Source organism: Natator depressus, chromosome 22, assembly GCF_965152275.1.
Source record: "Natator depressus isolate rNatDep1 chromosome 22, rNatDep2.hap1, whole genome shotgun sequence".
Lineage (NCBI taxonomy): Eukaryota > Metazoa > Chordata > Testudines > Cheloniidae > Natator > Natator depressus.
Genome location: NC_134255.1, coordinates 12,436,966 through 12,460,355, shown reverse-complemented (window position 1 = coordinate 12,460,355; position 23,390 = coordinate 12,436,966). Strand labels below are relative to the sequence as shown.

General features: G+C 42.7%; 1 protein-coding gene across 4 annotated transcripts in view; it reads left to right on the top strand.

The window, feature by feature from the left end:
* The window catches only part of ARHGEF12 (Rho guanine nucleotide exchange factor 12), a 108,507-nt gene that overhangs the window by 13,523 nt on the left and 71,594 nt on the right, over positions 1-23,390 (top strand). Inside the window, exon 1 of one of the 4 annotated variants that reach the window (XM_074936743.1) lies at positions 11,620-11,740. The exons of the other annotated variants lie outside the window; for them this stretch is intronic. The gene's annotated coding sequence lies outside the window, so the exon portion shown is untranslated. Of the gene's footprint in view, positions 1-11,619; positions 11,741-23,390 lie in introns of those variants that run through there. 4 annotated transcript variants of the gene reach the window in all.

Genomic DNA, 23,390 nt, shown 5'->3' with positions numbered 1-23,390 from the left:
TACAACTGTCTGTCAAGTGGGCAAGGAGGGAAATAATCGCAAAGGATCAAGCAGTTAAGGAAGTAAATATAGTAACAGATGTACAGTGAAGTCTTGCAACGAGCGCTGAAGAGAGCCACAACAGAACTCTGGTGGACATCTTCAGACAAGACGTTCTGTATTCAGGGACCTCATCTATGGAAGTCCCTATCCCTAAACTGATTGAAGCAGGACTTCTGAATGGAGAACAGAAACCATTTGGTGAACCTCAGTTTGCCTTGGAGGTAGATAGAAGAAGAGGTTAGATAATGCAGTGATAAACTCCATACAGATGTCTGTAGATATGAAGGGCTTGCTCAAATACCTGGGGCCTACAGTGGTAGCAGTTTGTTCTGTGGATTTCTTTAAATTCTGTAGTAACCATTTCGAGCTATGTCGTCATTCAGAGGTTTCTCCTTCATTCGCCCCTTGTCTCTGTCCTTTCTCTAGCTGTGTGTGCAGAATCTCAGTGGCTAAATCTGTGGGCTGTCCTCTTCCCGTGACGAGGACTCCAGCCGCCACCAGGGCCCCCGGATCTGTTTTTTAATGACAGTCAGCTCAGTTCAGAGGAATGATGATGTGCAGAAACAAACTCCCACTGGCAAATTAATTTTATCTTCTAAGGCTGCCTTCCCATCTCCCTTCTCTTCCATTAGGTTTGGAGATGCTTGCTTTAGATTACTGCACTTTTACTTAATAACCAAGTGGCTCCAACTTCCATACTGCAGTTAGAATAAATAATTTAATCAGACTATTTCAGAAGTCTGAGCAGGAAATACAGTAGGGAAATTGCCCGAATGCAGGCTATTCATAAATGGTTCCTTTCTTCCTTGTCAATAAATTAGTGGCTGATTTTTCTGACCTGTGTTTGATACCCTGTATGTGGAAATCTGGATTGTCTCAATAACCTATTCTGTGAAGAATGTGATCAGCTGTTTGCACATTACAGTGGAACACAACATTCTTAATCCTTTGAAGAGGTTTGATTGTGGGCAACTTCCCCTGGTTGTATAATGTGTATGTTTAGCGCCTGGAGCAGATTGGGAATTTGAGAGCTAGGTTTATTTGCTGGCATTTGAATAATGCAGCCACGTAGTGTTTGGAGAGTTGTGACTTCTAGCAAATATGCAGGTGTCCTGAGACCTATGGCATAAGAGCAGGCAGTGCCCTGGAGAGTATTTCAGCAGATAAGGTGGGTTTGTGTCCTGGCATGACACAGGATGCAATCACAAATCTAAAGTTAATGTTGAAGTATATGGAAAAACTTATAGTTAACCATATAAATTTAATTATCAAATACTAGCTGACAGATCTCAGTTAGTGGCCTAAACTTCATTCAGTGGTTGAGGTTTGAGGACTGCTCCTCCTCCCAAGCTTAAAATAGGAAAAACTTGCAAAGGGGAGGGGAGAATGCAATTCTCTGCTAGTGAGCAAAGATTAAAAATACGGATGAATCATCTACCAGGAACTATTAAACTAGGGGCTTGTCTCACCAGTATAATTATTGTGGTGTATAACTCCCTGTATGTACACTCTCTCTCTTTTTTTTTTTTTCTGGACTAAGCTTGTCCACATAGGTATATACCAGTATAATTATAGAGGTAGCATAGTAAAATATGCCAGTAAATTTCCCCACGTAGACCAGCCCCAACATCTTGTTTCTGTCCCCTCCCCCATTTCTTTTCCCTGCCTATCCCCCTGACTGCTTGCCATGGCATCATTTATGTGCTAGAGAAAAGTTACTCTTTCCCACTGCTGTGGCAGGGGGGACTGGAGAGCCCTGGAAAAGACTATTTATTGGCTGGGCGCAAAGGGGGAATTGTCAGTGCAGAAAAAAAAATTGTAATCATTGCAGCATCAGGAGTGACAAAAGAATTAAATTAGTTCTAGGGCATCTATTTCCCAATCCTATATTGTCTGGAGACACTGGGAACTTGGAATGTCAGCACTGGTGTTTTGGTTCTTGTCACATCCTGGGGGTAAGCGGGTGAATGCAGCTACTAATGCCCTGAGGGATGGATCTCTGTGTGTTCAGCATCTGGAGTACAAATACAGATATTGCTGCCTTGGGATGTTGATTTTGCTGCATTCTGAAGTTGGGAGTGTGAATCTACGCTTTAGTGACCTAGGCGGTAGATTGTAATGACATTTGGGAAAATACTTACTCTTGCTTATGGAGTCAAAATTCCAGTGCCTCTAAAGTTCTCTCTCCTGTATTGATTTATACTGTGGGGTGGAGACTGAGACAGGAGAGATTTCATAATAGGTTGAGAAAATCCTTGAAAAATCTTATGAGAACAAGGATCCACCATTTTTTCTTTCTGACCTTGGCCCATAACTAGTGTTGGGGCAAGTTTACTCGCTTTGAAAGCATTCATATTTGTCTGCTGAAGAGCTTCTAATGCTGGCTGGTGCTGTAGCGAGGTTCTGGATCTTAAAACCATGCCATTGTCTGTCTTGCTTCCTATTCTCTCTTTATTTCTGACATGATTTTTGCCGCTATTGGGTAACTTGCTCTGGATGAGGGGATGTTACCATTGGGGTAACTGGGCATTTCAGCGTTTCTTTCTGTCTCTGGTTGTTTCATGAGACATCGATCTATAAAATGGTTGCTAGTTTAGCATGCTGCTTCGGCAGTGGTCCCAGCTTGAATTTAGCAAGTACCAACCCTTGATCTGGTATAATTTTCTATTCCTAGAACAGCTGGTTGGTCTTTCTTGTAGCAGGCTTGCTGGAACCAATCAAACTTGGGGTAAGCAGAAATTTGCATACTAGATGGTTTTAAAATATTTAATACCTCTTTGAAATTGGTCAAGATAAAAGATCAAGGAAGGCAATGTGACCATCTTTTTTTAAATGGCGCCCTGCATATACCAGTGTTCTGCGTCAGAAGCCAGCCCAGGCAGGTGAAGGCTGCAATCAAGTTAGAGCTCTCATGCAGGAGGGAAGTCCTTTGCTTTGTGCTTCTCCAGACTGTGTTTTCTGTTGGTTTGTCACTGACTTTGTATAATTTTTCAGCTCCTTTCTTTTCATGGACTAATAAACTTCCATTTTTGTAACAAAACTTAAAGATGTTGTTGTTGTTGTTAGGAAATCCCCAGAGTTGACCTAAAGCAGCCTGCTGTGTGACTCATAACTTCAGAGGTTGAAGGTTAGTACTCTTGGGCACTTCCCCAATTTCCTCAGATCAGCAAATTCTGTTTAATATCTATTAGTACTAAGTTTTAAGCACAGTTATTGTTAGTACAGTTTCAGCCACAGCATGGACACCGCTTCAAGGTTTCCACTACATGAAAGAAAATGTCTGAGCACTGCAGGTTTTGTTCAGTGTTAACACAGCCATGCATAAGAAAGAGACAGATGTAGCTCAGTCTTGTAATGACTGGCTCTGTAGACTCTTGCCAGTCTAATCCTAACTTGGCTGATATGTGCTCGTCTCGGTGGAGCCCAGAAAGTGGGTTTTACTGAGTAGAGCTAGTGGATTTGTCTGGTGAATCACTCAGTGAGGTGAATGATAAATAGGGTCCTTTTGTGAGCTCTCATACGGAGATGGGCTTTCTTTTCTTCCTCTTCCCCCCCCCCCCCCCCGCCTTATTTTTTTTCCCCTCACCCAGCCCTGTTTCCAACATCTCTGACCTTTGGGTTCTTACTGAGTTCCCTTGAAGTTGTTTTAGTTGTGTAGCGCTTACCCTGCATCTGATTGCTCTTCTCTCATTGCCTCTTTGGCTGTTGGTCATTTGAGATGAATTGCGTTCTACAGACGCACTCCTCCATTGCATGTATTGAATCGTGAAGCTGGATCCTCACCGAAACACCTGGGCACTCTGGAGCCCTCCTTGAAGGGCCTCATTCCACACTTGGGCCCTAAATGCCGTCCAGATACCTCTCCTGTATCTGAAACCTGGAGACTTCTACATCTTTCCCCATACTCCCCTGCTCAACGCTAGCATACAACTGAGACATCCTTTTGTTTTTCCTCCCTCAGTCTGAACATTCTGAGAGTTTATTTTCTGTATCCATAGGCTACAGCACTGGTCGTCTTAGGTATCCTTGCTAAGAGTACAGTACTGATTTAAGACAGTGTGGGGAGTGATTATAGCACTGGACAGAATCTGGATTCTGTTCCCACATCAGCCACTCACTTGCACTATGATGATGGGCAAGTTGCTTCCCCCTTCTGGACCTCAGTTTCCCAATCGGTGAAGTGGAGCTAGAAACTTGCCTTTTAGAAATTGTTTGAGGTTTTTTTTTGATGAAAGGCCACGTAAGCGCTCAGTAATAGCATTTTAACGTTATGTTTCTACCTGACCCTCTCTAGAAACTGTCTACTGTAAACTTGCAGAAGTTTCTGTAAGGAGGAGGCCTCTGTCTTGAACTTCCTCAGACTGATAGACTAGTACCATGTAATGCAAGAACTTTCAAATCCCTAAATAGAATATTTGACTGTCACTCGTTTGTTAAGCAAGGCATTTGTTGCTGTCTTTGAAAAGCATGGCAAAAGTGGCTGAGCCACAGTGCTTTAGACCCAAAAAAGGTTTGCTTTCTCCGTAGTGTGGATTATGGGATACTGCAGCGGGGTGCAGCTTTCTTGAAGAAAGTGATGGATACCCTCTTTGGGGCAGGGGGAGGGCATGGCACAGAGGACACATTAGCCCCACATTTCACTCTCTATGCTTAAAATGTGCACAGCTCTACAAGTGGCATGAAGGAAGTGACTCGAAGGTGGTGGAACAAGTGTGTTGGATGACAGGTGCAATGCTGGCAGCATTTGTATGTCCTTTGGAGGAGGATTAGTTGCAGTGCTATGAGGTGGGAGGGACAAAGGCATAGACACATCTGAAGCAAAACTAAGGCTCTGAGTTACAAACAGGACAGCACTGGCAAGGGGGGGAAAAAGTGGTTGTAATGTTTATGCGTTTTGTAACAGATGAAAATTACAGTTTTGAATGCAGTATGCGGACTTCTTTTGTTTAAAAACTCTCTATTGCATCTTGTGTAATGCTGAGTGTGTGGAAAAATAAGGATAATTTAGTGAATCAAGAACTCTTCTATTCTGTCTGATAACCCAACAGTGTTTAACAAAAAGGAGTGGGAATCAGTCTCTAATATTTACTGAGGGTGCTCATCAGTAGCATTTTGAATATAGAGGAATTATTCCATCTCTTCATATTTAACAGCATACTAGCTCTCGGGTATGTCAAAAAGATTGAATTGAGCTTGTGGACTATGTGACGTTGCTGAGCATCCTGCTGAGATTTATAGTATATCAACCTGCAGCCTGTGTTAAAGTTACTGCATATTTTTTAAAAAAGTATGCAAAACCAGCGTTATTTGAGGCCTTCTTTACCGTTGTCAGTCAGTTGCTCCCAGAATATTCAAAATAAAGGACACTGATTTGTTGGCCATTGATGCAAGAGTTGCTATTAACAGGCCAGCTTTTAGCACCCTGTGTGGAGCCACAGTGCATTATGTAATAAGAAAAAACAAGGACTAGGGCATAGACGTGGAATAATATCTGTGATCTTATAAATTTTATTCCATTCCTACTGTGATCAGGAAATACAGGTGTCTAATTCCCACATCATATGTGATATAACTAAAGGATATGGTGCCATAAAGGTAAATGTTTTATACATTAATGAGACGACCATACAATAACAGTCTAGTGTTAAGGCTTTTTATAGACTTAAAAAAATGATTTCCTATCCTTCCATAATTTTTAAACAACTCTGTTTACTTGTAGGTTTTTCTTCGTCACAACCACTTTGAACTTCTCAGTCTTCCACATCTGTAATGTCCATTTTTATTTCTTAAGAAATTGCTGACTACTTGACTCCTGGTATCTCTACAAGCACATGCTGTGATAACCTGCAAGTTCTGTATCATTAAAGCTCATTCAGAGCTTTAAAACGACAAGTTTAAGCCGTAGTCCCAAGTGGTGGTAGAGAATATGGGAGTTAGATGGGCTTTTGCAAAAATGTTGTTGTTACTTTAGCAATCTTAGAATCTTAATCGTGTATTCAGCTGGAGATTTTCTAACAGACACAACGTTTTAAAATCAAATACTTGACTCTCTTTCAGCCCTATTTTAGTATCTCACTGCTGAGCAAATTAGTGCTGTTATCGTCTCTCCATTTTTTTTAAATGAGCTGATCATGATAATTATCTCGTGGTGGTGACTTGTTACCAAATAGAGTTCTGTTGTTGGCAGCCCCAATAGATACATAGATTTCCTTTTTTATATTATTATTATTATTATTATTATGGCCAGAACGGACCATTAGATCATCTACACTGACGTCCCGTATATCAGAAGCCATTAAATTCCATCCGCTTACCCCTATATTTAGCCCAATAACTTGTCTTTGATTGAAACGTAACTTTTTTTTGTTTTAGCTAAAGCAGATCTTCCAGTCAGCCATCCACTCTCAATCTGAAGACATTGTGAATCCACCACTTCCTTTAGTAGTTTGTTCCTGTGGTTCATCTCCCTCAACGTTAAAAATCAGTGGCTAGTTTCTAACTTGAATTTGTCGGGCTTCAGCTTCCAGCTATTGGTTCTTGTTCCATCTTTCTGTGCTAGATTAGAGAGCCCTTTAGTACCCAGTATTTTCTCCCTGCTAAGGTCCCTATATACTGCAATCAAGTCACTTCTCAGTTGTCTTTTCGATCAACTAAACAGATTGAACTCTTTAAGTATCTCACTGCAAGACACCCAAATATTATTTGAGGAATTTTCTGCATGCTCTCAAATTTTTCAGTCTTTTTTTATATAAATCTGACACCAGAACTGGATGCAGTATTCCAGTGTCTCTCACCAATGCCCTATAAAGAAGTAAAATCAGCTCCCTACGCTTGCTCGCTATTTGCCTGTTTATACATCCAAGGATCACCCTCTTTTTGTCACAGCCGGAGCTCATATTTAGCTGCTTATCCACTGGCCCCTAAGCCCTTTGCAGAGTTGCCGTTCTCCAGGATACGGCCTGCATTTCTTGTTCCAACATAAATAATGTTGCAATTGGCTGTATCAAAATTCCACTTTGTTAGAATGGGCCCAGGTGACCAAGTGATCCAGATCGCTCTGTATGACTACGTGGTCCTCATTATTTAATGCTCCACCAGTCTGTCATCTGCAAATGTTATCCGCAGTGATTTGAAGTATGGGTATCTGCCCGAAGTTTGTTTTGTTTTTCTCTGTCTCCTAACAGTTGCTTTGCAGTACAGATGGTAATTGTCCTCTTTCATTGTGACACTGGAGAAATGGGATAGTGAAGGTAGTTGAAGCAGCACTGTCTGGCAGTGCGCATGGACTTCACGTGGCTTGAGGGGTCCTTATGGAAACCTACATTTGTACATATTCGGTCGGGGGGGGAGGGTTGTCATACAACTGACTGAACCTTGGATGTTCCTTCAGCACTGGCCTGATTCTGGGATGTGTGCTTTGCCCTCTCCAGTGGCATGGAAGCTGAAGACGCTCAGTACCATGCAGACTCAAGCCTTATGTGCTATAATATTGGTAGAAATCCAGCAGACAGTTGTAAAAGGCAAGCTAGAGGCATTAGTGATCAGAACTGGAACTCTCAGTTGCTGCCCTGCAGCTTTTCGCTCGGATGTGGAGTCCATTCCTTGGGGACCTCTCCACATCCGCTGTGTGGAGCTCTGGGAAGCTGCTCTTTTCCCATGCTTGGCTCCTTATTGGGGTAAAGGTCTGTGAATTCCGCATAAATATTTACCATATCCTATCCTAACCAGCAGAGAGCTGCTAACGCTGTTTCTTAGCAAAACAGGCAGACTTCTGCTTGCTGTTTGCAGGCTTCGTGTCTCATGTGTGCTGAGCAGGAAAGCGTCTCATCAGTAGAGGATGCGACGGGAGAAACGAAGGCCAATATGAAAGTTATTGAACGTAGAATAACGTACAAAGGGAGGGGTGGTCTATGGAAAATGGGTACTGATCCACAGAGACTACTGACCCCATTCTTTAGAAACACATGCGTAACTGCCAGAAAGATACAAAAAGGGAAAATAGAATTTGGCTAACCTATAAGGGTTATAAGCAACGTCTACTTTGGATTTTAGGGGGGAGTGTTCTTTTCCCCTCACTCTCTCTCCTTTCCTTTCCCTCCCTCCCTCAGGGGTCTAGAAACCATTAGCTAGATTGTAGAGAACAGCCCTGCATAAGTTGCAGACGTGGACTAAATGGTCTAATAAATCATAGCCATAGCTAACTTCTGTTATCACCCAGTTGCACTGAACCTCTTTGCTCCATGGCATCATGGGCTGCTGAATCAGATTTTTGCATGATTGGGAGGTTGAATTTGGCACAGAGGGCACCAGTGGATGGAGCTGTTGGGGAGTAGGGTTGTTGGATAAGATGAAGAAGTGTGTGTTCATTCTTGGATCCCCTCATTTTACACCGTATCCTGGCATCTGCATTAATCCCCTGAAGCAGCAATAATGTGAAAAGAACACTCTGGACTCATTTTTTTTTTTCCCCCTGAAAGTTTTTTTTTAATCACTTTCTTTTGATTTATAACAGTATATTAGCTTTCATCACAAGTTGTGGGTACTACTTGCCAATGTCAGCCAGAAATAAAGGGGTCAGCTACTCCCTATCCCTAAAATGAATATAACCGATCACAATAAAAATCAAGCCGGACAATGCTGTCCTTCCCCACAGAAACATTAGCTCCGACTTTGCCTTTTCCTACAGTGAGTAAATGGGGGAATCTCACATCATATCCTGAAGGTCGTCAAATTTGGGCTGTTTCAGATGGGGTGGGAACTAGGGTCCAACAATTGTCCAGGGTACAGTAGCTTTAGGTAGCAACTTGGTTCTGGTAATCCTAGTATTTCAGAATGTGTTGAACACACTTGGTCTGATACTTACTTACGCTAAGGCCCTTTACTCCACTCTGGAAGTGTAAAATAAGCCTTAGTGTAAATGAGAATCGGGCACGTTGAATTTTGAGTTCAAAAATTGCAGGTGTCGTCTCTCTTTTTAAACCCAGTGCTTGCTCTCTCTTGTAATAGCCTTCCAAGAAGCTGTCACTTTATCCTGTACTCAAATCCTCCGGAAGCTTCTACCTGCTCCCAGGGTAGACCCTTTCTTGGATGCTTGTACAGCACCATGACCTACTCCCATGCTCCTTGCCACTTTTTCCTGAGGGACAGCACTGTACTTCATCTAACTTTTTCAGATAAGGAGGTATTTTGGGGGGTTTCAGTTTTGATGGGCTACAGATTACGATGTGTAGTTTTGAAGCATTTAGGGTTCATGGTTCAGACTGAAAAGACAATTCAATATTTTCCTGTGTCCTGGTACCATCACAGGCTTTTTGATTTGAGGGGCCTGAAAATGTAACCACTGAGTTATAGTAATGATAGATTAGAAATAAGATCTACTTATTGACCCTTACACTAATGAAGTAAAATTAAATATTTTACATAATTTTAAAAAAATCAAGATTCCCCCTCCCCCCCCTGAGTGAATGGGCAAGTAGAGCTTTGTAAGGTTGTAATAATACTTCCCGGTGTTGCTGCACTTTTTTTAGGATTGCAAACACATTTTGAACCTCAGATATACCTCAGAAGTACATATCCCCATTTTAAAGTTAGGCAAACAGGTGAAATGATTTGGTCAAAGTTGCACAGAGTGGAATAGATCCAGGAATAAATCTCGAGTTCTGACTTGCCGTTTTAGGCTCTTAACTGCTAGACCACATTGCTTCTACTACTGTAGGCTGTGACTGTTTCCACCGGTTAACTCTTTAGTGAAGTCAGAGATGCTGAATATCAGCATCAATGTTTTAAGAAAAAGTATTTGTGGTAAATTTTGCTCTTACTGCAGTGTTCCTATTACTGCATAGATTTTATCCAAATGCCAATGGGTGTGGCAGGAGGAGGGGGGGGAATTTAGGAATCCTTGACTTTAAAAGAACCAGTGTTAAAAATAGCCTGCCTTTTGACACCCTGCTCCAGTTCTGAAGGGAAGGGTGGCTCTCTGGCACAAATGATGCATGAATAAAGTAGATGTGCAGGCTCGGCTTTGGGATTTTAATTTTTTTTTGTAGTTCTCATTTCATTGCATCTTAGGACACTCGTGTTTTGAAGAGCACAGGTTAAACATTGCTGGCTGTTTCAGTTCTGCTCTCTAGGGTAGACTGGGATTGTGTGCAATGAGAGGTGCTGGCCAGTGAATTTCTGAGCATCTGGCCAGCTCTAACAAAAGGGAAAAAAACAAAAAATGGAGTCCTTTGTTTTTGTGAAATCCCTCAAAAATGAGAGACATGTTTCAGAGCTGAAGACCCTGCTAAATACAACCACTACTATTTAGAAACAGATAATGAAAACCACAGGAAAAAATCTAGAGGCATGGAAAATACATTCCCTGGGAATGTATGGGTGGGAATCTTTTGCATATTTAGAGCTGTGGAACAGATAGATTTAGAGGTAGGAGTGGATTCTTTTGGCTCTGTGCCTCCTACATTAATTCCTTCTGTAGCCGTGATGAGATCATGGTTTTGTCAGATTGTAATTGGTCAGTGCAATTTGGTATTGACACAAACTGGGCTGAGGAGCACTGAAGTTGCGGTGAATGGGTCTTTTTGGTGAGGTTGCTCACCACTGTTCTAGCCAGTTCCATTGTTTTGACAACCGCAGCGACACGGGAAATACGTGGAGTTGAGTTAGGAACAGAGTGTTCAGAGCAAACGATTGTAACCTCTTTAGGTGACATTAGACGGTTTCAAGGGAAAGGCTTTAAATGCACGTTTCCCTTTCCTTCTCTCCTCTTGCTGTCTGCAGTGGCATAGAGGCTTTGTTAATGGAGTGCTGGCCATCACATTGCCTGCGGCATGGTTAGAGCCCTGGGAAGATTTACATTAATCAAACACACACGGGCAGTGTCGCGTGAAGAAATTTCTATCCTGCTAGCGCTGCTCAGGAACCTAATTAGGTTATTGGGGCAGAAAAAGAAAACAACCCCTCCATCCCACTACTACCTTCTTTCCCTAGGGCTGAGCCTGTCATATAGCCAAAAGGGCAGCGAGCTTGTTGCCCTCTGTGTGGACCTGCTGATCTCTTTCCAGAAAAGAGAGAGGATTTTATTCCCCTTCTTCTCTTGAAAACAATAGGGAAGGTCCATTCTTCCGAGAAGAATTCTGTGCTTTCAGGTATCATTGTGGGTGGGTGCCTTTAAAAATGTCTGTAAACAAAATAAACCATGTGATATGCGTGTGGGGGAAGGCAGGGCTGTGTGTGATAAGACCCCGCAGCCCTATTTGAGTTTTTTTTAATGAAATGATGCACTTGTACATTTCATTCAGTTACCATGCTCCCTACAGTGATCTGATGCTTCCTTTTTTATATCCCTCTTGGTCCCAGGACATGCTGAGTTTTAAACCCCAGCTCTCCTCCTTTGTTGCCCTGCTGCATGCATTCTCCCAGAGAAGTATGTAGATGCTGTTCTCTGCCTGTCCATTAGTAGCGCAGTGTTGGGTCTCTGTTGATGATGGGGGGAGATGGGAGAGAAGAGGTGGAGTTTATTCCCATCCCTCAGATGGTTAGTAAAATAATCAGATGCCTCTCCAGGAATGTGAGATGAGCATTTTAAAAAAAGGCAAAAACCAGGGGTAGCTTGGAGAGGACTTGGGCCTGATATTCTATTCCATGGTAACGAGCCTTTCGAGATCTCGTTTGTCTGCTGTTTTGTCCTGTGATCCAGGTAATGTCTGGAAGCCTTTGTTCCCTATCGCTCTGTTATATGAATGTGGTGAGAGACTAGAAAATAGCATTTCTGAGTGCTGGGGCAGGGTGGGGAAGGAATGTTCCTGTAATATTGATGAGAATTAACTGTGCATGAAATAACCCTTTCCCCTTTATGTTGTGATCCTGCAGTTGCTCTTTTTGTGTGTGTTTTGGTTTTTAATTTACCATTTAAATACACTAATTTTGAAAACGCACACCTTAGTCTCTGCTTGAGAACAAAGGTTTTGACAGCTAGAAAAGGTGTCTTGCAAAAAATGCAGGCAGCACTATCCTTGTCAGTCTTCAATGCTGAACGGCTTGCAAGCCTTTTTGCATGCTAGCAGCATCCTCCTTTCCAGCATTTGTGATCTACCTGAAGTGAGACTTGATGATCTAATGCTTTTGGACAGCAGTGATGAATTACTTCCCACTGAGTGCTTGCGAAACCATTTTAGAGGAGGTGGTGGTGATGTTTTGAATGTTTTCCTATAATATTTCCATTTTTGTATCTATAATTGGGACTTGTTTTATTGAAAACAAAAGCAGCAATGGAAGAGAGCTGAGCTGACAGTCTCTATTCAGGACGATGCTGCTGGTACAGAATTCATACAGCATTAATCTGAATAATTTTACCACTTACTCAGTGTCTAATGTCAGCACCATCATGCGTATGAAGACACTACTGTATTGCTTTGTGATGGTGTTGGGAGGTTCATTGTATCCATTTGATCATATCTGTTAATGTATGGATGTTGGGATTAGATGTGAAGATGGTGTGAAAAACACATCACTGCATTTCCTTTGATGGAATCTGCTATAAGAGAGGCACTTAGCTTCTGTCCAGAAAGGGAACTTTCCAGAAAGGCAATGTTTTAGGTGGCCCTGGCATGAAGAGGCAGCTCTGAGAAGTATTGGGACATGATCCTGAGTGTTGTTGCAAGCTCTGTTCTCTCACTGAAGTCAGTGGGAGTTGAGAGTTCTTAGCACTGCACTGGTCTGGGTTTTAAATAAGAAATGCTGAGGACGAATATACTCTGCCAAGCTGGGGCAGAAACAACTTGAAGCAGACACTGCGATTTTTTTTTTTTTTCAAATGGTTTGATTATCTCCATCCTGCTGACATGAGTCTTGAGGAATGTAACTGCTCCCACCTCTCAACAGCTGGTATATTTCTCAGGAATAAGGCTTTCTTTTAAGATGGCTTCACAGGAGAACTCGGGGCAGGGCGAGGAGAATATTCACATACAAATGTCCTTAGAAGTACTGTATAATGATTATACTTCAGCTGATATATAGTCATATGCTTTCTGAGCATCCCAAAGTATGTTACTCTAACCTCATTGCTTTATTATAGACTGGTTTCCCTATTTTCCCCCCTTCCCAACTCACAACAGAAGACACTGGACTTGATCCTGCAGTGAAACCAGAACCTGTTTGGTCTAGTTTCTGACAGTAGTTTGTCATGGATTCAGCATTGAAACTTCGCTGTAAGAACAAATTAGGGTGACCAGGTGTCCCGATTTTTATAGGGACAGTCCCGATTTTGGGGTCTTTTTCTTATATAGACACCTATTACCCCCCACCCCGTCCTGGTTTTTCACATTTGCTGTCGGTCACCCTAGAACAAATTGAAGGGGAATATGGAATGTAAGGGAGCAAGGCCTTGCTTAAATATACCTGGAGAATTTGCACTCTTCACGCATGCAGTATGCTGTGCATCATTTTGCTTCTTGACCTCTAGCTCGGGCTGCATTTCAGTGGTGTGGAAGATAGAAGGGTTGCATATTATGTGCATTTGTTTTGGTTCCTTTGGGTTTGTAGGCGCTATACAGAAATATAAGATACCAGAGAGAGCCTCTGTTGTCTGTATAGTTCAGATAGAAATTTAGTTTTCCAGCATAAGCTTGGGTTTTTTCCTTCACCCTACTTTACCTCCCTTTGCCAGAGCTAAGAGAATCTGTCCGAAACTTCTCATGTGATCTTGTGCCAGGGTAGAAATTTTTCTGGAAAGTTTTGAAGCAAATAGGATGAGACCTTAGTGGGATTAAAAAGAGAGATGTAATTCACTTCTGAAAAATGCTTTTTTTCCCCTTCTTTTATTGGTTTATATCTCAAATGTTGTGGCTTACAAATGACATTCTCATTTACTCTCTCTCCCTCTCTCTCAGTGGTTGCATCTTTGCTAGCCAGCTTTGTAGCATCAACTCGCCGCCAATGCAATTTAACCAGTAGTAGAATGGGCTGCAAATCAAGTTGTATCCGAGACTTTCTACAATTATCAATAACTTGGACCCAGTAGAGTGGAAGCTGCAGATAGGACTGAAGTGTTACTACCCACGCTGTAGGTTAGAGAGCACTGTGGTCATGATTCCCAAGACTGTCTATGCTGTAGATTCTGCTGGTGGAGCAGTATGTGTCCAGTTTCTTTCCTAGTGTAAATGAGGCCACTGTGGAGCTCTTTGCCTTGGGCTAGTTTTGGACACATGATGTGTAGATTAGTTATTGCTGCAGGCAAATGTTAGGAGTCTTGCAAAGGTCACGAAAGTGCATGCCATCCGTTCAGCGCAGGAAAATGAGCATGGTTTGACAAATGGGTTAAGGCTTGGGGGGAGGGGCTTGGGCATGGTGGTGGAGGATGCTTTTTACTTTGGTTGCCCTTTTGGCTGAAGAGAAACAGTCCTGGGTTGGCTGGCGCAAATTCTGATGTTCCAGCATTGAGGTACCAGACCAATAACCTACATTAACTATTGGAACAAACGGCTAAGAGAAGTGATGGATTCTCCATCATTTGATGTCTTCAAATTCAGACTTTGATGCCTTTTTGTCAAGGCTGTGGGGCTCAATACAAGAGTAACTGGAGGAAATTCTGTGGTCTGTGTCGCACAAAAGGTCAGACAGTATGAGCTAATGGTCCCTTCTGGCCTCGAAACTTGGGTCTATGAATTAAGGTGTCGTTGAGCTACTTCACGCTGTTTTTGTCGAAGTTCCCAAACAAAGGAAATGTTCCAGTCAAATATTTGCATTAAGATGTAGTTAAGGTAGATGTGCATCTATAATCTCGGGGAGGGGGGGGGACAACTTTTTAAAATGAAGTTTTCTAAAAATAAAAACAAGTATCTAAAAGACCATAAATACAAAGATAAAGTCACACTTTGAAAATGGAAAGTATATAAATATTACTATAAATTGGCAACCCTGGGAAACGGTGTTTTTCAGGTGTATAATCAGTGCCTAGATATAGGATAGAGGAAATAGAGCTGAGTCTGCTATGTCGGCAAGCTTTCTGAGCTGAAAAGTCCCTCTGCAGAGGGGCCTAATCCTGCTCCCCTTGAAATTCATTGCAAAACTCCCATGAATTTCAGCGGGAGCAAGCTAGGGTTGCCAGGCATCTGGTTTTCTACCGGAACGCCTGGTCGAAAAGGGACCCTGGTGGCTCTGGTCAGCATTGCTGACCAAGCTGCTAAAAGTCCAGTTGGCAGGGCCAAGGCAGGCTCCCTGTTTGCCCTGGCTCTGTGCAGCTCCTGGAAGCGGCAACATGTCCTTGTGGCCCCTAGTCACAGGGGTGGCCTGTGGGTGAGAGTCCTGCGCAGAGCCCCCATGGCCGAGCCTACACCTGTGGGCTGCAGGGACATGTCGCCGCTTCCGGCAGCCACCTGAGGCAAGTACCACCCAGAGCCCGCACCCCTGCCCCAGCCCTGAGCTCCCTCCTGCACCCCAAACTCCTCCATGTCCAGCCCCACCTCAGAGCCCGTAGCCCCCAGCCGGAGCCATCAACCCCCTACCCCAGCCTGGTATAAATGAGCAAGGGTGGGGGAGAGCGAGCGACGTGGGGGCGGATAGAGTGAGTAGGGGGTGGGGCCTCGGAAAAGGGGCACGGCCGGCCACAGGGCAAGGGCGTTCGGTTTTCTGCAGTCAGAAAATTGGCAACCCTAAGCAAGACTGGTCTGTTAGTTACCCAATGATGGGCACACTCAAAGCAGTAACAGACCCAGTTCCTCACTGGTGGCTAGAACTTTCGTGTAGGACAGACGTGATGAATGAGTCTGTTGCGTGTACTGTGTGTGTGTGTGTGGTTTTGTTCTGCCATAGGTATGTATATTTACTATACCAACTGACGAATGATGTGTCTTCAGGGACAGATTTTCAAAGGGGATTCAGACTTTTGTGCACACAATCGCAAAAGCAAAATTTGATATTTAGAGACCGTGTATAGAAAATGTGACTTTCAAAAGATGGTGTATTACATGTGACGTGTTTTTTCCTTCCCTTCCAACCCATGTCTTTGCTGTTTTAAAAGGTGTCTTCACGCTTGTTGCTAGTCTACCACAGCCACAAATAAGATACAGCATTAATAAGGAAACTAGGCTGTGTCTCTAATGAAACACAAAAGCTGCATGATACACTGGGGCAACATGACTGATCTCCAAGCCCTTGTGCATGTTGGGTGGAAGCAAATCCCATGGCATTTGAATGCTTTAGATTTCCAATGGTTGGTTTAGCAGAATAAAACCCTGTGTGTAGGCCGGGTGCTGGTGGAGGAGTAGCAGAGGCGTGTCTCCCGTGAGCCAGCTTTGTATTGCAATTATTGTCAGGCAAAGCAAACCTTTCATTTCAGCAGTAATTAACCTGCCTTTCTCAGCTGTAGCTAATTTTGACTGCCTGGCCCTGTCTTCTAAAGGAACTTAGTTGCATTGTGGTCCTTGTGCAGTGGGGTCATCTGTGGTTGTAAGAATTTTTAATTTTTTTCTTATTAATGGATACTAGAGGGAGAAAAATGCAACAAAAGATACTGGTTGTATTCCTGAGAGGTGTAAATTGGGCTTTTCCTCATGAGCAGAAACTCACGGTGCCAAGAAGTGCAAATGGAAAAAGGCTTTCTTCAGAGCCTTTCTATTAGGAACAAACCAGATACTACAGAATTCTCTTCTGGTGTCAAGAGGTAAGTGGGGGGCGGGGGTGGTATGAATTCTGTAGGTCTGAGAATCTTTGCCTAAGAGAGCACAGTCTTTACTCCTGGATTTGAAGGGCTTGGCCCTCTTACCTTATTGGTGCAATATGCAATGCAATGGATGCTTGTAGCAAATGGACAAGTCTTGTGGATGCTTGACCACCAGTTCACAGTGGCATAACATCTCTCTTGACTACAGCAATTTCTTTCAGGTAAAGTAATTCTAAGAAAGTGGCTTTCCTTTTTGAAAATAATTGATCATGTATGTTTAATTCATTTTGTCACCCCCTTCCATGGGTTCTCTCTCTCAGTTGGAAAAAAGGTGAGCCAGTAACCCATGACTGGTCACCCCTTTGCCTAACCCTAGCATGTGCTCCGCAGACTGGGGTAGTCCACTGACCACAGTTTGGGAGCCTCTGCTCCAGAATGATTTCAGAATAGAGTTTCGCTTTGGGTCTCTGATGTATCATTTTCCCTAGATAAACCTGACACTGTTGCTTGAGTCTCTTGTTTTCAGGCTTCATTTATAAAGCCTCAGGGATGAGGGAAAACTGAGCAGTTTGTTACATTACTGTCTCTTGTATTTTGTAGTTATGGGTTGTGTTCTGTGTAGCTGTTCCTACCCAATAGTGCAGATACTAGACAATAGCTGTCCTTGTGCTAGTAAAGGACTGTAACTTCAAGCCCTGTAGATGGGAAACTGTGATGCTTCTAAACCTTGGAAGTCCGGCACTAGTGGAAGAATAGTATTTGGTGCTGAAAATGTTTCTGATTAAAATGTCCCCTCCCATTAACAGAATTTCTACAGTGACTAAAAGCTCTCTCGCAGTGTCCTGGCTTCAGCAGTAGAACAGTACAAAGGCCACATTGAGAATAGCTGCTGGGGAAACCCTCCTTCCTTGCCTGCCCTGTAAATGCAGTTCTTTCTCCATGAAAAGCCCTGACATCAGCTCTTGGAAAAATCCAAACGCTTGTGTCATGGAACAGAGTTGAGGCACTTGGCTGGCGTGGTACTGAATGGCTGAACTGTGGATGAAACTTCACTAGAGATGCTTTCTCCTCCCCTCCCCTAACCCATACTGCTCTGAGAAACATTAACCCACACATTGGAAAGCTGCCCAGAAAGAAGAGACTAAGAGTGGCTGCAAAATTGCAATAACTTATCAGTATTTTCTGGACGCTCACCCCTGCACTAGCCCCTCTCTCCTTCTCCACTGGTTATACACCTCTTTGAGAGCTGAATACATCTAGCTACACTGTTGTTTCTCAAAGCTAGCAAAAGACATCCCACCAGCACTGTTAGTATCTTTTCATATAGCTCCTGGTGTGGAAACCAAGGCATTGTTTTCTTTTTACATGAAGTTCTTGAAGAGCACTGATGCCTCCCTTCTGTTCTTTCATGCTTTTTTTTTTCTTTTTCGCATGTTCTATTTCTCCCCCATGCCCACCCCCCCCCCCCCCATATCTGCTGGCAGCTGCAGAGAGAGAGCTTGCCAAGGTCTGTGGCACTGCTGCACAGCAATGAACATTCTTTCCACCCCCAGCGTGCGCCAGTTTAACCACTTTCTCAAAGCTGCCAGCAGCATTGTTTTTGAAAATCCCAAATGTTCTGCACCTAGTTATCGGAGACTATACCTCGCTGTGGTGGTGGGGTGCTCTTGCTAGTATTGGTGTTTGGACTTTTTCCTGTGGGGAGTCCCGACCTTTTGGGAATCGCTCCTTTTTGATGATCCACTGGAAACAGTCATGTAGCTTTCAAAGCTCTGGGGAAAGCGTATTTATTGCCTTTGACTTTTGATTGACTTTCGCTTATTTCATTCCTGCCCAGTTTTGCTGCCAAAACAATACTAGCATCCATTGGTAGAGTCTCTTTAACTTTACTCATCACAGGCATTTCAGGAAAGCTATTGGTGGATTTTTATAGTTTGCCTGTCACTATGATAGTGAGGTGCTTATTTCTGAAACTTAAAAAAAATAAATGCATAAACTACCCTCAGTGGCATAACATGAAAAGATCGCTGCAGCAGCCCACAGGAATGTTACCATATTAAAGCAAAACACAGTGGAATCTAAAACTAAAAATATTATGAGCCAAATCCTGAGATCTTTACTGGCTTTCTACTTGGGCAGAATTCCCTTTGGAGCTGATGGGATCATGTGGGGGGAAGAGGATCATGTGGGGTCAGCACAAGGGGACCGAACTAGACAGGCTTTCCGGCCTTCTTCAGTCATTAGTTTCATATGTTCCTGCATTGAAGGTAGAGATTAGATCCATTCACAGAGCTGCCAGTAATCTAAAGCTAATAATGCCATGAGTGATTCTTCCATGAGTCATTCTGTCAGCTGTGGCTGCTGCTCTGGACTCCTACTAAAATAACATGGATGTTTTTCTTTATCACCCAGTTCAGTTTCCCTCCCCCTTGCTGCAAGTGTACCAGATCTCTCTCTGGCTGCAAGGGGTCCTAGCTATGTGTACCACTTGGCCACCCTTTCTAGCTCAGTGTCTTCTCTGCAGCCTGCATTTGAAACCCCTTGTCCTCCTGAACAAAATCTGACAGCCCTTGAGAAGACTTCATGGTTCCCACAGCTCTAAGCAGAGCACAACATTTTGTTGGAGATGGTGGGAAAGGGGACGCTGCACCTAAGAAACTGATCTCTAAATGGGTACATTCTAAGCCATAGATGGTTTCTGCACTGGGTCAGTGGTGTCTAGTGAAAGTAACCTAGATAAGCTGATATGGTCACAGCAGGGGTTTGTGGGTAGTGCAGTGAAATGCCATATTTGTCTCTTGGTTTCTAATAGCTGGCCACTTGCCACATCTGAATTTCTCTCTGTCCGCCTGTCATTTGCAATCTCATCAGTTCCTCTTACTCAGCCATCTCTCTCGTACAGAACATGTTCGCCCAATTTTGTTGTGACAGAGGACTGCCTTTAGCTGTATGTTAAGGTCATAATGGTGCTGCAATAGTTCAGGTCGTGTGGGCATTATTGTATAAGACTTGTCTTCTCAGGGCTTTGACATTCAGCAAACAAATGCCTTCCTCAGTTTAGAGAGAGAGACTATGTGTAAAATGTGAGAATAGCACACATCCATTTTTTTAATGGAGATCTATTCTGAAAAATTACTATGAAATGGCATCACAGTCTTCCATGTTTGTTTGTAGCTCAAAGACTCCAGTTCAAATGTGCTCAGTTTACAAGTTAAAATATAGGTTTCAGAGTAGCAGCCGTGTTAGTCTGTATTCGCAAAAAGAAAAGGAGGACTTGTGGCACCTTAGAGACTAACCAATTTATTTGAGCATAAGCTTTATGCTCAGCTGTCGCTCACGAAAGCTTATGCTCAAATAAATTGGTTAGTCTCTAAGGTGCCACAAGTACTCCTTTTTCTTTTTAAGTTAGCTTTTTCTGACCACCAGCACTGTAAACTCAATCTGGGGTCTGAGAGTCAAATTTGAAGTGTCTGATGAAGATGGTGCAGGCTGTTCAGTGGTCTGGCATGGGTGGGGGTGTGGGTGTGAGAGAGAGAAATTTAGTCCAGCTGTTAAATCTTAATTACCAGATCTGTTGGTGCATACATGAGCCAGAACAGAATCCAGCTACCTCTCTGAGCTGCAGTTGCTCTGCAGGACTAAATGGAGGAGACAGCACTAAAAACTTACTGTTTTGTTACTAAAGTCAGCAGATTCAGCTCCTAAATATCTACCAAGATCCCATTATTGACTAATAATGCCCAGTGATAACCTGCTATTGGGTAACAAGGTGCCATTTTAAATAGCCTCTTTTTAGAGCAGAACAACTCTTGGGGGTTTTTTTGTGTGTTTTTTTTTTTTTTCCTTTCTCTTTCAGCACTTACTCTCATGAAAAAGTAAGATGGCTTTATGATTTTTTTTCCTTTCCTTCCTGTTTAAGGTTCTGTAAAAAGCAGCCTCTTTTTCTAAATGACTACTATAAAGTAACCATGATGCTTTCAATACAACTATTCTTCTCCTAATTAAAGATTATTTCTGTCAAGCAAGCAGTTTTTGCTTATCCCTGTTGAGCAAATTGCATGTTATAAATTACTCATACCAGCACAAGCTGTAATAATTTTGATTGAAATCTTGCAAGCAGTAACTTTACACACAAGCTTAACTTTAAGCATGTGAGTAGGCCGAGTGAAGTAAATGAGGCTAAAGTTATGCAAATGCATATGTGTTTCTAAGTTTGGGGCCCAAGTTTGAATCAAAATTTCTCAGTTTTTGAGAAAGCAGGTACTAAAATCTTGCTAGAAATCAAGCCGGAATAAAACCCAACATGGTTCTGTGAACAATGTGCTATTTATGGCCTTATATATTTTCAACCTTCAGGGCTAGAATGGAATGCTTTGTACTGTTGGAAAGCTGGGAATCCTTCCTAGCCCTGGTGTGTTTTGACACACAATCTTAAAACTATTATTTTTCTCTTGGCTTAGGTGGTGGTTTTTAGGCACTGGTCCAGTGCAGAGTGGGGGTGAATGTGTGAGTGAGAGAGATACTTTAGAGCAGTGTACTTTTCAGTCTCTAATATTACAGGTTGTGTATGTTGTTTCAATTTGCTTGTTACTTAACTTATTTTACTTATCATACTTATGGCTGATAAAGGCATGCTTTTAATAGTCTGACATGTTAAGTCAAATAAATCAAGTGATTTTTAAATGTCTTGCAAATGAAATTTGATATAGTTCTTAATCAGTCCTGGTATTTGGGAGTCGTAGAGAGGGCAGAACGACTAGTTTGAAAATGTGCTGATGCACAACGACACATCACACAAAATGTCCACAAAGGTTTTTATCAGTCAGATTTGGAGTTGAATCTCCAGCTGTTAGCCTCAGCCTGCAGTGGGTTTGCAAAGATAGGTGAAATGCACAATCTACTGTGTTGTTTGAGCACAAGGGGGTAAGTTCAAGGTGAGCTTTCAGCACTACCTGTGAACAACTTTTTGGCTTTTGTGGGGTGAAGGGTGAACATCAAATAAAGATTGAGTTAAAGCATGTGAACACTTGCTGAATACCTGCCCATTGTGGTGGGCATCTGGCAGAGAAATAAGATTATATTAATCACTCAGAGCTTTATCTTTTTCTCTCAGTTAAGCACCATTCCTCCCTATTTCCCTGAAAGAGAAATCTTTCTGACTCTTCCTGGTGCATGCTTGAAGGTACCTCAGAGTGCAAGAAAATCCCGAGAACTGCTGGACCAGGATCCCCTGCAGATATTCCAAATCGTACTGCGTCAAGTGGCAGCTCTGTCTGCATCATTGTGGAATCTCTTTTGATGTACTTTCAATATGCATCATTTCTCACTCTAATTTTTTATACTGTGCCTATTACCATAGTACAGAAGTGATTTGGTATTTAAGCATGGAAGGATATCTTCAGCAAACCAAGAAATGCTAGGAGTTATTCACAGGGGGAGCATGTGGGAAGAGGAGAAACTTCGCCTGTGCTGAATGCTCCCCAGTCTGATTACTGAATGTCTTAAACTCCGAAGATCTCTTCCATCCCTTAATTTCTGTGGTTCTATAATTCAGTGGTCTGGAACTGCTTCAGGGCTCGTTGAGAGTTTGTTCTATAAGGAAGATTATCTCTGGTTCAGCTCTAACACATAGCTGAACAAAGACCAAGTTCCTATCCAGTCCTGTTCTGTCGGCTGGACTAGACACTTCTGAAGTAAAGTTCAGTAATTCAAGGCAGAAATGCAGTGATTGTACACTGGAGGAAAGAACCTTGAGGTCGTCTCGTCTCTCCCTGTATTTCTACAGAATTTGCTGGGTACGTACGCATAGACTTGTGAGAGGCTTCACTGTGATCATGACCTGCTGCCTGCCCTGCTTTCCTCCCCTTCTCTTCCCCCCTTTTTTTTCTTTTGAGAAAAAAGAAACTCAGGAAATTGGCTTGCAGCCAGTGGCTGGGGAGCTTCCGGGAATCTATCCCAGAATCCTTCTGGAACAGTGCACCGCTTGACGCATGCGGCATTGTTCTGGAGAGTGGAGTTTTCATGAGGGAAAGACAGAGGCTAAAGGTGATAAACACTGTTCGTGCGATCCCAGGATTAGTGCTGAAGCCCATGGAAAAGAAACCAATCTGCTTTCTTCTCGGGTAGCAATTCTGCCAGGATGAGCAGGCCCATTGTAAACATTGGATAATAATCACTTGTCATCTAGGAATGCTCTGAGGCTTGGACCCTGCCTGATTCAGCAAGGTGCTTAAACGCATGCCTAACGATTAAGCACATCAGCTGTTCCATTGACTTCAAGTACATGAACAGTCCCATGGAAGTTAAGCTTGTACTGAAGAACTTTGCTGAATCAGGGCCTTAATTAATTATAGGAAAACCCTGAAGTCCATAAGCATGTATTCTTTTTGAAAACAAACAAATTGTAGCATAACACTTTACATCACTAAAACTCAATTTACTTTCCTCATTTCTGCTGTTAGGTGGAGGATAGAGAAGTGCAAAAACTAAAACAGTTTTATTTTGGTTTGTGATCTGTTTTTGCTTTCTGGCTGCATGAGTATGATGCGGCAACGTTTTGAGTTAGAAACGCTGTAGGGCAAAACTGTTTGCATTGAAATGTTTCTATTTAATGTTAGGTTTTGCAAAACACGTTATAACAAAACGTAAATTTGGGTGCCTCAGCTATCAGATGCCACTCAAATATTTG